The sequence below is a fragment of the Mercenaria mercenaria genome, unplaced genomic scaffold (assembly GCF_021730395.1).
Source record: "Mercenaria mercenaria strain notata unplaced genomic scaffold, MADL_Memer_1 contig_1286, whole genome shotgun sequence".
Lineage (NCBI taxonomy): Eukaryota > Metazoa > Mollusca > Bivalvia > Venerida > Veneridae > Mercenaria > Mercenaria mercenaria.
This window is the reverse complement of record NW_026459266.1, coordinates 20,241-37,095: the sequence shown is the minus strand read 5'-3', so window position 1 is coordinate 37,095 and position 16,855 is coordinate 20,241. Positions and strand designations below refer to the sequence as shown.

Here is a 16,855-nt window from a genome sequence, read left to right as displayed (position 1 = left end):
TGACTAACCCGCCTGTCTGAATTAGACAATCTGGAATGACTAATCCTTCTGTTTGAGTTAGACGCTCTGGGATGACTAACCCACCTGTCTGGGTAAGACGTTCCAAAATGACTAACACGCATGATCTGAATTGACTAACCAGACTGTTTGGGATAGACAGTCTCAAACGAATAACCTCCGGTTCTGGATCAGATATATTCTCGAAAGGCTAATGTCAGGAACTGTGTTAGACATTCCTGAATAGCTAAAGTTCAATAGGAGGTATATTTCAATACTTGGTTGGCGTATGGGGATTGCTTTAGTTTTGGATTTTTTTTTAATAATTGGGTTTAACATATTTGGCGTAATTAATTTTGACCTTCTGATACAGTTTCTTTTCAAGTATCTGTTTATTTCAGCAATTAGATTGGTTATAGCCTCTAATTTCACGAGATCGTAGCCCAAGTAAATTATTCTCGCGACGTACGAGTGTATTAATTTTAGTAAAAGACGATTTTGCTATATATTGTTTCGAGTGTAATATGCCCTTAATCTAAGTCAGTAGATAAAATGTAATAGCGCTCTTTCTTGGTTGCAACAAAAATATTGACTGTGTACACATGACGTTATTTAGCGTAAGCGTGTTTTAACAGCAACAAGCGTATTAGAATCAACTTTTCAGTATGATATTGATTAAGCGTGTCGTTTCTTATTACAACGCATTTGATTCCTTCATATTGGGTAAGTATTCATTACTGGTATCCAAGCTGTATTTAAACATTGATGTTTCTGACTATGAAAGAAATCATAGCAAATTATCATCGCAAATTTAGCAACGATCGATATATTTATAAATAATAATTTCCATTCGTCAAAAGTTTTCTCTTTTCCGTCCTATTCTGAAGCATGAGATAAAGTGTTCAAACTTCTACAGTACATATTTTTCACTCGAACACTGTATAAATGCAACTCAAATCTTGCTTCTACGAAATTTATTTAATGTTTATAACACATCTCTATTCAAAGGACTATCAAGTTTAGATTTATATAGTGATACCTGACATTTGATACGAAAATAAACAACAGAACCAAACCGCCAAAATAAACCCCTTATTCAGAATTCTGAGACAGATGTAACATTTTTAAAGTTTTGATTAATTCAAGGGCAAGAGATTTAGAGCGATGTTTAGAGTAGCAAAGATAATGAGCTGACAAAAATTTTGACTAAGGTACTGTCATTTTTCGTAGTAACTGAAGGGCCATAGCTGGGAATATCCAGATAATGAGCTGACAAAAGTGTGGCTAAGGTACTGTCATTTTTCGTAGTAACTGAAGGGCCATAACTGAGAATATCCAGCTAGTTATAGAACTATTCTGAGATATTATGCCTGCAAGCATAGAAGTCAAGTTTGGTGAACAAAGGATAAGAACTGCTCAAGTCTGGTCAACTTTAGCAAATTTGAGAAATTCAATGGCCATAACTTCAGAGAAACTTCACAGGCATTGTGCCTGTCAACATCGTGAATAACGTATAAGGGTGAAAATATCAAGAGCTGTCGGTAAGACAGCACACTCCACTATTCGGCAATTTGACAGTAAAATAAATAAAATTAATGTCTCAATAAGAGACCTCTACTTTAAAAGGAAGATACACCAATATATGAAAAGCCCCTACTACACAGAGGGGTTAAAGGTCAAGTAAAGAAGGTGTACTGACATTCTTTATTTTTAATTTTGATTTTAAGTATGAAAGGGGCATAACTCTGCCAAGAAATACAATTAGAATTATTGTGATTGTAACCACACACGCAGATGATGATTATAAAGAAATATTTTTAATTTCAAGTCATTGTCTTTTAAAGTACCAAAGATATGTCTATAAACGATGCTTTCAAAAAAAAAATAACATGAAAATAATTTCAAGTGTAACAACTTGGTGACAGTAAGAAAATGTCTCTGATTTTGAATAAAACTATGCATCTTATGATCAATGTTTTTTTCTTCTGCATATTAATGCAAATAAATCATGGAAGACATAATCCTGTGTAACTCACTACAAAATGTTTGCACTAAATGACATATGTCTGTAAATGTATTCGGAGTAATCTCATGAATCAACTACTCATGAAGCAGTTCTTAGCATTACAATCACAGTATTCTGCACAAACGTCTGCATCTGAATACCACTGAACAAATATCAAATATATGTCCATTCAGATTCATTATGATTAAGTTAAATTCACAATTCTTTAGAGCTCCTGAAATGTTTCATTTTTTGACAGATGTCGGCAATCATCTAAGTGGTGGTAGTAATACAGTAAGTAATTTTCTGTATCCTTGAACAATCCTGTTGCGCCTGGTTCTTGGTAACCTTTCCTGAAATTATAAAATCAGTAATATTACAATGAAATCAGCGTAAAAGTGGCAACATCCATCTTTTAATTTCCGAGCGTTATTTTTAATTTCATGTTTGAAAACGTGTCATCCCTTTAAACCTGAAGTATACTAAGCACAAAGCATAATAAAACTAGAAATTGCTTTTGTAAAAAATGCGCATGTCTCCCCCATTGCAAAGTCCTATGGGCAAGAAGTCAATAGTGGTCAGGAGCGAAAGTCAAAGAGACACTGATGGTTGGCTGCAATAGGGATCATCTACTTGGCATGTCCAGTCATCCCGCTAAGTTTCAACACTCTTGGCCTAGTGGTTCTCAAGTCACTGTTCAGGCTCCTGTGATCTTGACCTTTGATCAAGTGACCCCAAAATAAATAGGGGTCATCTACTCTGCATGTCTAATCATCCTATTAAGTTTCAACATTCTAGGTCAAGTGGTTCTCAAGTTATTTTCCGGAAATGATTTTACATGACCAGGCCCCTGTGACCTTGACCTTTAATGGACTGACCCAGAAATCAGTAGGGGTCATCTACTCTGCATGTTCAATCATCCTATAAAGTTTCAACATTCTGGGTCAAGTGGTTCTCAAGTTATTGATCGGAAATTGTTTTCCATGTTAAGGCTCCTGTGACCTTGACCTTTAACAGAGTGACCCCAAAATCGATACGGGTCATCTACTCTGCATGTTCAATTATCCTATGAAGTTTCAACATTCTGGATCAAGAGGTTCTCAAGTTATTGATCGGAAATTGTAATCAATGGTTATGCCCCTGTGACCTTGACCTTTAACGGAGTGACCCCAAAAACAATAAGGTTCATATACTCTGCATGAACGACAATCCTATGAAGTTTCAACATTCTGGGTCGAGAGGTTCTCAAGTTATTGATCGGAAACGGTTTTCCATGTTCAGGCCCCTGTGACCTTGACCTTTAACAGAGTGACCCCAAAATTAATAGGAGTCATCTACCCTGCATGACCAATCATCCTAAGAAGTTTCAACATTCTGGATCGAGAGGTTCTCAAGTTATTGATCGGAAACGGTTTTCCATGTTCAGGCCCCTGTGACCTTGACCTTTAACAGAGTGACCCCAAAATTGATAGGGGTCATCTACCCTGCATGACCAATCATCCTATGAAGTTTCAACATTCTGGGTCAAGTGGTTCTAAAGTTACTGACCGGAAACGGTTTTAAATGTTCAGGCCCCTGTGACCTTGACCTTTACCGAGTGACCCCAAAATCAATAGGTGTCATCTCCTTTGCATGTACAATCATCCTATGAAGTTTCAATATTCTGGGTCAAGTGGTACTCAAGTTATTGATCGGAAATGATTTTCAATGTTCAGGCCCCTGTGACTTGACCTTTGACGGAGTGACCCCAAAAACATTAGGGGTCGTCTAATCCAGCAGCCCTATAACCCTATGAAGTTTGAAGGTTCTAGATCAAATGGTTCTCCAGTTACTGATCGGAAATGAAGTTTGACGTACGGACGGACAGGGCAAAAACAATATGTCTCCCCCTGAGGGTGGGAGACATAAATATTCTTGAAAAGTGTACATATCATCTACAGTTTCAGGTGTAGCAAAACTAAATTGCCTGTACATTCTCCATATTGCCTTTTGTTAAAAAAAAAATGCAGCATAATAAAAGGACCTGGGTTCAAATTTCCCAAGTAGCATTCTATGAGATAAATCTCATGCTCCTTTACAATTTACAGCAGAACCAACTTTTTTGTGACGACTGAAGGCCGTACAGACACTGACTTACAGACAGACCCAGGAACAAGCAAGGAAACGAAACACGAACTCATTTATTCTATAATATCTACCAGGTTTCGTGAAAAAAAATCTATACTTATATATAAAAGTTTTTCGGAACCGACATACAGGCAGATGGAAATTCGAACGAACGGCATATAAGTTCATAATATTCCGTCTACTTGTCGTACGCTATTAGCTTCATAAAATATCCCATGTACATTTTCTTTGACGCATTATAATTACAGTCTTCGTCGTGAGTGGGTTGCCCGGAGCCCAGGACAAGTAAATCCTGTTTCGGGCAAGCCAAAGTTTTCAGGTAGTGCCCGAACGGTGCGTATTTCCAAAATTTAAAGGTTTTTGTGTATTCAGCGTCTTTGCAAAATGATGAGTATAAATTATTTCGAGGGTGCTCAACCGAACAAAAAAACCCAACAACATAAAACAAGAGGGTCATTGACCCTAAAGCGCTCCCCTGTGTACAAGGCTTCAAGTGTGCTTATATAAGTACAGAGTAAGGTTTCTTCTATGTTAACCTGTATTACATACATGTCACACACACTTTTGAACTTAGGGCAATAATTTGAAAAATTACGATAGACATTACAAATCTGATATCACATGCCAAACATCAAGGCTCTAGCTATTACTGATATAGAGAAGAAGATTTTCAAACTTTCTAATATAAAAGCCTACAGTAAGTATATGTCAGACACAGGGGTGTGGCCATCTTTTGACCTAGTCACCTTAGGGCAATAATTTGGACAAGAATGATATAAATAAAGGGAAAAGTGATCACGCCCCCTGGCAGCCATGTTTTTGACAAATCGGAATAATTTGAATAATCTGGGTAGAGGGTCACACAAGATACATTTGTGTAAAATTATTTTAAAATCGGGCTAGAAGTATCTCACAGGAAGAATTTTTAAGTTTCAACTATATATATATATATATAGGGAAAAGTGACCACGCCCTCTGGCGGCCATGTGTTTTTTTACAAATCAAAATAATTTGAACTATCTTGGTAGAGGGTCACACAAGGACTATTTGTGTAAAATTATTCTAAAATCGGGCTAGTAGTTTCACACAAGAAGATTTTTAAATTTTCCACTTTATACATATAGGGAAAAGTGACCACGCCCTCTGGCGGCCATGTTTTTTGACGAATCAAAATAATTTGAACAATCTTGGTAGACGGTGACATAAGGACCATTTGTGTAAAGTTATTCTAAAATCGGGCCAGTAGTTTCACACAAGAAGGTTTTTAAAGTTTCCACTATATCCATATAGGGAAAAGTGACCTCTGGCGGCCACGTTTTTTTGACGAATCAATATAACTTGAACAATTTTGGTAGAGGGTGACATAAGGACTATTTGTGTGAAATTATTTTAAAATCGGATCATCGGTTAAGGAGGAGATGTCGTTTGAAGATTTTTCTATTTTCAGCCCTGGCGGCCATGTTTTTTGACAAATCAATATAGTTTGAACAATCTTGGTATATGGTGATATAAGGACCATTTGTGTGAAATTATTTCAAAATCGGACCATCGGTTTTAGGAGATGTCGTTTGAAGATTTTTCTGTTTTTAGCTCTTGTGGCCCCTGTGTGCAACCAAGCGGAACCGTTTGAATAACTTTGGTAGAGGACCATTCATGCCAAGTTTCATCAAAATCCATTCAGTGCTTATGGAGGAGATGTCTTTTAAACACAATTGTTGACCACGGACGCACGCACGACGGTCACAGCGTGATCACAATATCTTACCCTGAGCATTGCTCAGGTGAGCTAAAACAATATGGCATATACGGTCATGTAATTTTCAAACATGCACTCTGACTATTTCCCGAAGGAATGCTTACTCTATGCAAAACTCATGCCAAAATCTTTCTACGAAATTATTGTTTGCGAGCGGAATGACTAAACAGTGTGTAGCAACTGGTCCATAGATTTAAAAAAAAAAAAATAAAGTTATCATATCAATTTATTTTACTGTAAAATGAGCGAAAAGGGACTTCGTTTTCGCTATATTATCTTAATTTTTTCCCTACCCCCATTTTCACGCGCAAAAATTTGGGCATCAAAATTTCACACAAAAAAAAAACTGTTTGTATTTTAGAGAAAAATAAGTTAATCCCCAAAAAAGTTTACTACAACATAAATTTCATTTTAAGCGTATTCTAATTTTGTATTCTTTCCGATTCTTATTGTCACACTTGTATACATGAATGCAAGTTACGTACAAAAAAAAGCGTAATGTAAAAATAAGATACTTCTTATTAAACATTTGAGCCGCACCATGAGAAAACCAACATCCGCGCAGTCTGGTCAGGATCCAAGCTGTTCGCTAACAGTTTTTTTAATTGCAATAGGCTTTGAAAGCGAACAGGCTGGTCTGGATCCATGCTGGTCGCAAACGCACTATGTTGGTTTTCTCATGGCGCGGCTCATTTTACTGCTCGTTCTCTCCTCCATAACATTTTTTTTTAATTTGAATTTTCTGAAGATGTTCCTGAAATGTTTTTGAACAGAATAAGATTATAAAATTCCTTGACTATCGAGTCCATTTTCACGCTACAATGAAAGTTGGGAATTTAAATACAATTTCCCCCGGAATCTGGAGCTGTTAGTTCAAGCTCGACCAGCTACAGCGTTCCATGAAGTGAGAAAGTTGTCTTTTTTATGGAGTGTCTACTGGTTAGAAACTATAAAGACAGGCTGTGTAAATTTAAGGTTGCTGAGAAACGGCGTAAACCCAACACAAATAATAGTTATCAATTGCGCAAGTGCAATAACTTATTTATTTCATGCCCGTACACATTAACTTTATTTCGTTTTGACTGTGCATAGTTCGATCAACATAATAGTTAGAATTAACCGGGAATAATTATTGTTTATTTTTTGGTTTTACGCCCGTTTTCGACAACATTTCATTTTTTACAAGCACTAAACTCTTTCCCACAGTAACTTACAACTGTCCCATTGAAAAATATTAGTCACGGATAGAGTGACTGTACCGGACACCAAACCTATGACCGCTCGATTCACAAGCGAACGCTCCAACCAGTACAAAGTCATTCGGACGGAAGTACGCAGCCTATTTTTATTTCCCCTTTTTACTTGACAACAAAGGCTAGCCAATTTCTATTTTGACTGAATTATGGCCCCTTTTCGACTTAGAATGAATGTTAAAGTTTGCATACTACCCCAAATATTTTCAAAGTCCATTGAGATATTGCTTTGCAGGCCTCGACCTTAACTTTTTTCAGCAGTTGCCAGCAGGTCCACCAACTGCTAAAATCTAGTAGACCTGCTCAGACTTTAGTGGACCTCCAATTCTATCACATAAATTGTGATGTTGTTGACGTCATAACTTCATATGACTCAAAGAAATAGGACTTATTTCTAAAATAATTAAAAATGGAAGACTGTAGCAATCTGTTATCCCGAAAATAATTATTTTGAAAAGTGTCCCAAAATATGGACACAATAATCATCATCCTCCCGACCCGTGTTGAAAGTGAAAAAAGAAAACATCAACAATTAATTATCGGTAATTATTCTGATGATAAACTAAGTAATTGGCCTTGTTTTCAGTTTCAATTAACAACCCCTCAAAGAGCTAAAAGAAGTGTGTCGGTTATTCGTGGCATCTGAAGCGGAGATCAAAGTGGTATAGTTTCCTCGAGATTGTCATGGCATTACGTCATGTTTTCGCGCCGTGTGACACATCACTGTCTGATCGTATTCTCGATTCCTTTAATTGTTGAGAAGAAATCAGTAAAAAAGTTTTTTCTTTAATTTTTTAAAAGCGAATGTGCAATATCCCGAATAAACTGACATGTAAATGTGTCAAACCGTGAACGATGATAGTGGATGTCCTACCTCTGTGACCTATTTGCCCTCAAGAAATTTACATTATTGTTTCAGAAGAATATCTAACAAAGTCTTGTGTCAAAACATACATGTACAAAGATCATTTAAAACTTATTAAAAACCGCAACGACATCATACTGCTTTATTTTATACCACATTTCTATTTAAGTTCATTAGGTCACATAAGCTATTCTGCCGCGCTAACAGAAATCTGTTTGCCAAAAATCGTTTTACTCTATGTATTTAAATTGCTGCCGCTTTTTCATTATTTAAGATTTTTTTAATTGTGTTTTTTGTACTTTCTGGTCAAAAGTCTGAATTTTATTACCATAGTATGTACCGTATATTGACTTTAAGAAAGAAATAAATAATCAAGATCGCGCTGTTTGAAATTTTACAAAACATTATATGAAAATTTGATCATTTTTAAAGAATTTTGCCTACATTCCTGTCGATATCTTATTAAAATTGTTATAGAATTCAAACTGTATTAGTTCTCAAGTGGTGTTGAAAATTTAAAGCGATTATATTAAAAAATGAATGCACTACGCGCGTTTATTTTGTCAAAAGTAACCGCGATGTTAATTAGACATTACGATAGGGCGCACGTGCTTGTGGAATGGAAAATTACCAGCATGACGTTTTGATATTTTTACGATTCGCGGGTAAATTCCAGTCAATCCAGGTAATTTTGTTTTTTTTTTTTTTGGGTTGCGTCGGTCCAACGGTCCACCGCTAAGGTCGAGGCCTGCTTTGATATTTTGCATACTTGTTAACCACCATGACCCCAGTCTGTAAAAAGGAGGAAGCAACTCTATCAAGCATTTTGACTGAATTATGGCCCCTTTTTTGACTTAGAATAAATGTTAAAGTTTGCGTACCACCCCAAATATTTTCAAAGTCCATTTAGATATTGCTTTGATATTTTGCATACTTGTTAACCATCATGACCCCAATCTGTAAAAAGGAGGAGGCAACTCTATCAAGCATTATGACTGAATTATGGCCACTTTTCGACTTAGAATAAATGTTTAAGTTTGCGCACCACCCAAAATATTTTCAAAGTCCATTGAGATATTGCTTTGATATTTTGCATACTTGTTTACCATTATGACCCCAGTCTGTAAAAAGGAGGAGGCAACTCTATCAAGCATTTTGACTGAATTATGGCCCTTTTTCGACTTAGAATATGCTTATTGTAATGTTATAGTTTTACTCATAGCTTATATTATACTATCAAGCACTGAAAATAGTTGAGCGCGCTGTCCACTAACAGCTCTTGTTTATTACTGTTGTTGTACATCTATTTTTAATGTCATTTGTTGGCTTGTGTTTTCAGGACAAGATGTTACAGCCAGTGTATGAAGACTAAACTTTTTGTACGGTCACAGGTGCTCTTGCAAAGACTGATGGCTTGGCAGCATAAACTATTCTATGGTAAATAGGGCCTGATATAATTTGTGTTATGTTTTCAGCTTTTTATACGCCCGTCTCTGGAAGAGCGGGGCGTATTATGTGAACACCCGTGGCGGTCTGCTTCCAAATGCATGTCCACTCTCTAAGTCAAACAGTTTTCATCCGATCTTCACCAGACTTGGTGACAATGTTTGTGGGCATATTATCTTGGCCAAGATCGATAACCAGCAAGTTTGCCCCAGGCACTCTTGGTTTTTGGCCCTTGAATTACTCGAAAAACTGCAAATTTAGCCTTGTCCGCTCTCTAAGTCCAACAGTTTTCATCCGATCTTCAATAAACTTGCAGATAATGTTTGTGGGCATAATATCTAGGCCAAGTTTGATAAAAAGCAAAATCGCCCCAGGCACTCTTGAGTTATGACAAGAACACCCGTGGCGGTCGGCGTCCAAATGCATGTCCACTCTCTAAGTCAAACAGTTTTCATCTGATCTTCACCAAACTTGGTGACAATGTTTGTGGGCATAATATCTTGACCAAGGTCGATAACCAGTAAGAGTACAAGATGACGTAACTTCACGCTGCTATACCGCTAGACTGCTAACACCACGCAGCATTGTCATGAAAGTTGATCAGAATGTTTATCTTGATGATCCTTTATGTCAAGTTCAAACCTGGGTCATGTGGGGTCAAAAACTAGTTCAGGTGCTCAAATTACAAGTTTATTCAAATCATGACCCCTGGGGTCACATAGATAAAGTACCAGGTAGTAGTAAACTTAAAATCTTCTTCTACCACAGGGCACAGACCTTACATATATTGCATTTAGCATATTTAACAGGTGAACAATACAGGGTCATCATGACCCTCTTGTTGGGAATATTTTAAGTATCGATCGTATGGGACAGCACAGCAGAACATATAATGGTCAGGTAGATTAATTTTAAAGATGTTCGTTTGTCAAATATTTCTGTGTTTTGAAGATACACTCCTAAACCTTAATTAATAAGCATTTATCTGTTTGTTAACATTATCAGTGTGATAAGAAATGACTTCAAACATTTTATTTCTCTGTATTTTAGCTGAATTAAATGAAAACTTCATGACTGTAATGAAGGATGTTTAGGTCACTACTTGGCTGTTTTCAATGAAAATTTTGTTAAATTTACAAAATGCAGCAATGATATGGAACAATGCCTGTAAATTAATTTTTTATTTCAATAGGTTATAGGGGTAATGTCTTTAAACAGAAGCATGCTGTTGTGGCGTGAAAGTGCACAAACCATTGATAACCCTTTGGAGAATCAGTACCAGGTAATGAGCAAATCAAAACAATAGTCTAAATGTTTCAGTGAAAAACAATATAATGAATTATAGTGCAGGCTGTCAATCTGAATTCAGGGTTAAAACTATCTGGCTAGTAAAAGGCCTTGCTGAATGCTCAATTTTCTATTGGCAAATTACATTCCACAATTGTCAATCTTTTTAGCTCGACTATTCAAAGAATAGGTAGAGCTGTTGGACTTACCCATGCGTAAGCCAGTATCTCAGTACCCATCAAGGGAATGGATTGAAATTCACACGCGTTTACTGTGATGATCTGACATGAAGTGCACAGGTTCTATAACTCTACTTTGTATTTTTCAAAATATTATGCCCCTATTTCAACTTTGCAGTTTCTTGGGTTTTTAGCTCGACTATTCGAAGAATAGTCTAGCTATTCTACTCACCCTGGCGTCGGCGTCACACCTTGATTAAGTTTTTGCATGCAAGTACATACAGCCATCAATTAAAGGCATATAGCTTTGAAACTTATTTTTTTCTTTTTCTAGGTCAATTACCACCCTCTCTGGGTCAAGTCCCATAACTCTGACATGTATTTTGAGCAAATTATGCCCCCTTTTGGACTTAGAAAATTTTGGTTAAAGTTTTACATGCAAGTTACTATCTCCAAAACTAATGCAGATATTGATTTGAAACTTCACATGTGTCTTCGGGGTTATAAAACTAGTTGATAGCAGCAAGTCCCATAACTCTGACCTTCATTTTGGCCAAATTATGCCCCCTTTTGGACTTAGAAAATTTTGGTTGAAGTTTTGCGTGCAAGTACATACAGCTATTTCTAAAAGGCATATAGATTTGAAACTTATTTTTTCTTTTTCTAGATCAATTACCAACCTCACTAGGTCAAGTCCCATAACTCTTGACATGTATTTTGAGCAAATTATGCCCCCTTTTAGACTTAGAAAATTTTGGTTAAAGTTTTACATGCAAGTTACTATCTCCAAAACTAATGCAGATATTGATTTGAAACTTCACATGTGTCTTTGGGGTTATAAAACTAGTTGATAGCAGCAAGACCCATAACTCTGACCTTCATTTTGGTCAAATTATGCCCCCTTTTGGACTTAAAACTCTTTTGATATTTAACCTTTTTGGGTAATATTTTCCTGCTTCTGGGACAATATTTCGAATAGTCGAGCTTGGCTGTCTTACGGACAGCTCTTGTTGTATGTAAACTAGTCTCTTAGTACCCACTAGTTGGAATCATGGATTGAAACTTAACACAAATTTCCATTTGTTATAAGCTGATATGCATTGCACAGGTTCCATAACCCTGTTTTGCAATTTTACAAAATGTTGCCTCTTTTTCGATTTCAATATTCAATTGACAAGATTGTTGAATACTAGTAGTCGAGCGTTCCTGTCCTCCGACAGCTTTTGTTAAGGTTAGGTCTTTTCTTTGCTGTGATATGAATGCATTGTCAGCTTGTGTATGCAATAGAGACTGTATTTTTCATTTGATCTTCATGAAATTTGGTCAGAATGATAGCCTTGATGAAATTAAGGTCAGATTCGGATGTAGGTCATCTTGGCTCAAAAACTAGGTCACTAGGTCAAATTGAAGAAAATACTTGTTTACACTTGAGAGACCACATTTTGGTCCAATTCTAATGAAAATTAGTCAGAATATTTGTTTCCATGAAATCACTAAGTCAAACATGTTTACACTGTTATGATATGTTTCTCAGGAGAGCGACCTTGGCCCTCTTTTTAGCTCACCTGTCACATAGTGACAAGGTGAGCTTTTGTGATCACCCGTCGTCCGTGCGTCAACAATTTCTTGTCTGCACGATATTGGTTTCATTTATGATTTTATTTTAACCAAACTTGCACACAACTTGTATCACCATAAGATCTCGGTTCTTTTCTTGAACTGGCCAGATCCCATTATGGGTTCCAGAGTTATGGCCCCTGAAATTGCCAAAATCAGCTATTTTGACCTTGTCTGCACAATAGCAGCTTTATTTATGATTTGATTTTTACCAAACTGGCACACAACTTGTATCACCATAAGATCTTGGTTCCTTTCTTGAACTGGCCAGATTCCAATATGGGTTCCAGAGTTATTGCCCCTGAAAGGGCCAGAATTAGCTATTTTGACCTTGTCTGCACAATAGCAGCTTCATTTATGATTTTATTTTAACCAAACTTGCACACAACTTGTATCGTTATAAGATCTTGGTTCCTTTCTTGTACTGGCTAGATTCCATTATGGGTTCCAGAGTTATGGCCCCTGAAAGGGCCAGAATTAGCTATTTTGACCTTTTCATTTATGATTTAAATTTAATCAAACTTGCACAAAACTTGTGTTGCCATAAGATCTCAGTTCCATTGTTGAACCGGCCAGATCCCCTAATGGGTTCCAGAGTTTTGGCCCCTGAAAGGACCAAAATTAGCTATTTTGACCTTGTCTGCACAATAGCGACTTCATTTATGATTTGATTTTAACCAAACTTGCACACAACTTGTATCACCACAAGATTTTGGTTTCTTTTTTGAACTGGCCATATTCCGTCATGGGTTCCAGAGTTATGGCCCCTTAAAGGTCCAAAATTGGCTATTTTGGCTTTTGCAGCCATATAGAGACTTCATTTATGGTTTTATTTGATACAAACTTCCAAAATATCTTCAACAACAATAAATCTTGGATTCCATGACAAATCAGGTCCAGTCGTAGTTTCCAGAGTTATTTTATATCTGATTACCTCCCCTGATTTTAGTCAAAATGGATTTATATCAGTAAGTACTTAGGACTTATTTGAAATTTCATTATTGTCATTAGTTGGACTGAGCCAATCAGGGTAGATAACTATGGACTGATTTTATGTCAAATTACCTCCCTTTATTTCAAATTAAAATTGGTATATTTCTGTAACTAATGAAGATACTGATCTGGAATTTCTTTTATGTCAACAGATTTATTTGGCAGATCCTTCTTTTGTTCACTTACAATAATTTTCTTTTTTATTACTTCCCTTTTACGTTACTATAAATAGCTTATTTTAGTAACTTTTTTATTATTGGCCGTAGGGAAAACCCGAGACCAATTTTCTGTGGTACAACGTGGATGATACTTCCAATTTTTAGGTGTATTTTGACATATCTGTACCTTGTAAGAACTTTTGTTTTCTGTTTGGTTAAATTTCTTACTTTGTTGTTCCTGTCCTTTGGACTGAGATATTTTTTCCGAGGACCTTCTTGTCCTCAAGTGCAATGATAACAGGTGAGCGATATAGGGCCATCATGACCCTCTTGTTTTAAGTCTTTTAATTGGTGTAACTGTCCGGTTTACATTTTTTAGTTAACATTGTTAAATGAACAATACCTGAAATTTACCTTGTTTTCATCCTTTGCATTAATTTTGCAACACCATTTGAGAATGATTTTACTAGTTTATGGTATATGATATATCTTAACTAACATCACTCATTCCATTTTCCTCTTTTTATAATACAGGTGTGGCAAGAAGTTTGAAATCAAAGTCACAAGAAGTTGTTTGATGATGGAAGTATCTGTGATCATTTAGTATTTCCAGTGGTTCAGAGGAACAGATTACACCCAGTTAAAACTAAATGTGATATTTATCTTTGTGAATGAACGAGGACTTAATGAGGATAAAATGTTAAGAAGACAAACCTGATGCAGCAACAATTTTGTGACAGTATCAGTGTAATATTTAACCATGTACAACTGTTTTTCATTATAAATGCAGTAAAAGGTAATACAATGTTGAAACTGCTTTACACTTTTTATGCGAGGGAATATGTTGTATATGGTCACTATAGATGTTTTTCCATTTGATGAAATGATATTGTGGGTGAACCGGTGAAGAATATATTGACCAAATCTGTCATGTTGACCATAATGTTCCGTGCAACCTTTATTGTACAAAAAGTAGATTTGTTATAGCACCAAATAATAGTGAGATTGGAAGGCCAGTGTGCAAATCACTGAGCTACCCGCCCACCACCATTAGATATATTAAGGCAAAAATCGTCATCTCGGCGCAAAAACTGTATGCATGTTTGTGCTTCTTTACTTCAATGAGCCCACATTTGGCGCTGAGGTGACATTATAATTCCAAAAAAAAACCTAATACCTCCTCATCGGTAACACTACTTATTTACGTTGCTTACAGTTAAGCATGATAAAAAAATATGGAATAAAAATCTTGATAAAATTTATTGTACTTACGTTTTCCAAGTCTGAATAAACCATACCACAGAAGACTGTATTCATTAGATGTAAATTGGTTTCTTCCGACATCCCTGCCTAAGTGCCTGTAGCGAACATGTCCCGTTTAACATTTATTGCTAGCATGGTAGAATCCAAAAGGCTGAGTGCTGGGATATCAGAGTATAAAGAATAACGATAACTCACAACATGGATTTGTTACAAGTCGGGGAAGCGACCCAGGGCTGTGATTTGGGAAAAAAATAGCTCGGTAATATGTTTAACCCAATTATTAAAAAAAATTCCAAAACTAAAGCAATCCCCATACGTCAACCAAGTATTGAAATATACCTCCTATTGAAAATTAGCTGTTCAGGAATGTCTAACACAGTTCCTGACATTAGCCTTTCAAGAATATATCTGATCCAGAACCGGAAGTTATTCGTTTGAGACTGTCTATCCCAAACAGTCTGGTTAGTCAATTCAGATCATGCGTGTTAGTCATTTTGGAACGTCTAACCCAGACAGGTGGGTTAGTCATCCTAGAACGTCTAATTCAGACAGGCGGGTTAGTCATTCCTGAACGTCTAACTCAGACAGGCGGGTTAGTCATTCCAGAACGTCTAACTTAGACAGGCGATTTAGTCATTCCGGAACGTCTAACTTAGTCATTCCTGAACGTCTAACTCAAAACAGAAGGATTAGTCATTCCAGAACGTCTAACTTAGTCATTCCTGAACGTCTAACAACATGCAACGACGGATGCCCCATTAGCGATGCTCACTCCTGTGATTAAGACCGACAGAGTTATCTAAATTACCAGATGCGAGAAGCGGTAAGTAAAGGACGACTTGGTATATCCTTAGAGCAATACTGATTCATGAAATCGAACTGTAAACACTAAGCACTTGGTTTTGTTTCCAGTCAGCCCTCGACACTATAGGCAATAGGAAAGCAGTTTTACCACGGAATCTTGTTAGTTATTACGGAAGATAGGGGAGACATTTCTGTTCTCTTTATAAGTGTAATTATATAAGAAATACTACTTATAGGCTGTTCAAAACACAAAACGCCTGAAGTCTAGATTTAATAATAAGTCCAGACTTAAATAATATGCTGTTTCTTGGTATTGATACATGCTCAGTATATGCAATCCAAGTCTTGGTATTGACACATGCTCACTGAATGTAATCCAAGTCTTGGTATTGATACATGCTCTCTGAATGCAATCCAAGTCGATCTTCTTATATCGTTCAGCACGACTTTTATGTCGTGTTATTGGTACTGTTTAGTTTCTCAACATGACCATTTCGGCCTGGGTGGTTCCAATACTCCCGCTTTTATAGCCTTGGGTATTGTATAATCACCCCTTGGATATGGTGCCTGCTTTTTAATTTTGTCTTTTGACAGTTCCTGTTATACACAGGTTCAATAACCTCAGATCCCCTTCCTAAATTCCAGTTTGTTTAGTTCTGCCCATTGTTTTCTCGTTTGGGGCAAACCCTTTACTTTATCTGGGGACCAAATGCCGCTCTTCATGGAATTACACGCCTCAACACGTGTATCATTGAAGGTTCCGTGTTCACCGCCGTTTGAATACATCTGCGGATCTCTCTAAATTGCTTTTTGTACTTTTAGCATGTTTAAATGTTGAGTTCTGCTCAACCCGGGGCTAGAGGGCGTGGACGGTAGCCTGCATTTCCACTACCGTCCATGAACAGGCTCAATCAAACCGATTCTGCAACATTTTCGTTTTTTTCGTGTTGAGCGACCTGTGAAGTTTCCACTTTTCTCTGTTTTGGTATTGATACATGCTCACTGAATGCAATCCAAGTCTTGGTATTGATACTTGCTCACTGAATGCAATCTAAGTCTTGGTATTGATACATGCTCACTGAATGGAATCCACGTCTTGGTATTG

The 16,855-nt window shown here is 36.7% G+C and overlaps 1 long non-coding RNA gene across 1 annotated transcript; it reads left to right on the top strand.

Annotated features, from left to right (window-relative positions):
* Nucleotides 1-9,058: 9,058 nt before the first annotated feature.
* Nucleotides 9,059-14,988, top strand: LOC123544022 (uncharacterized). Its single transcript, XR_008368841.1, has 3 exons — nucleotides 9,059-9,440; nucleotides 10,642-10,731; nucleotides 14,218-14,988. It is a non-coding gene; the product is annotated as an uncharacterized LOC123544022 (long non-coding RNA).
* The last annotated feature ends 1,867 nt before the right edge of the window (nucleotides 14,989-16,855 follow it).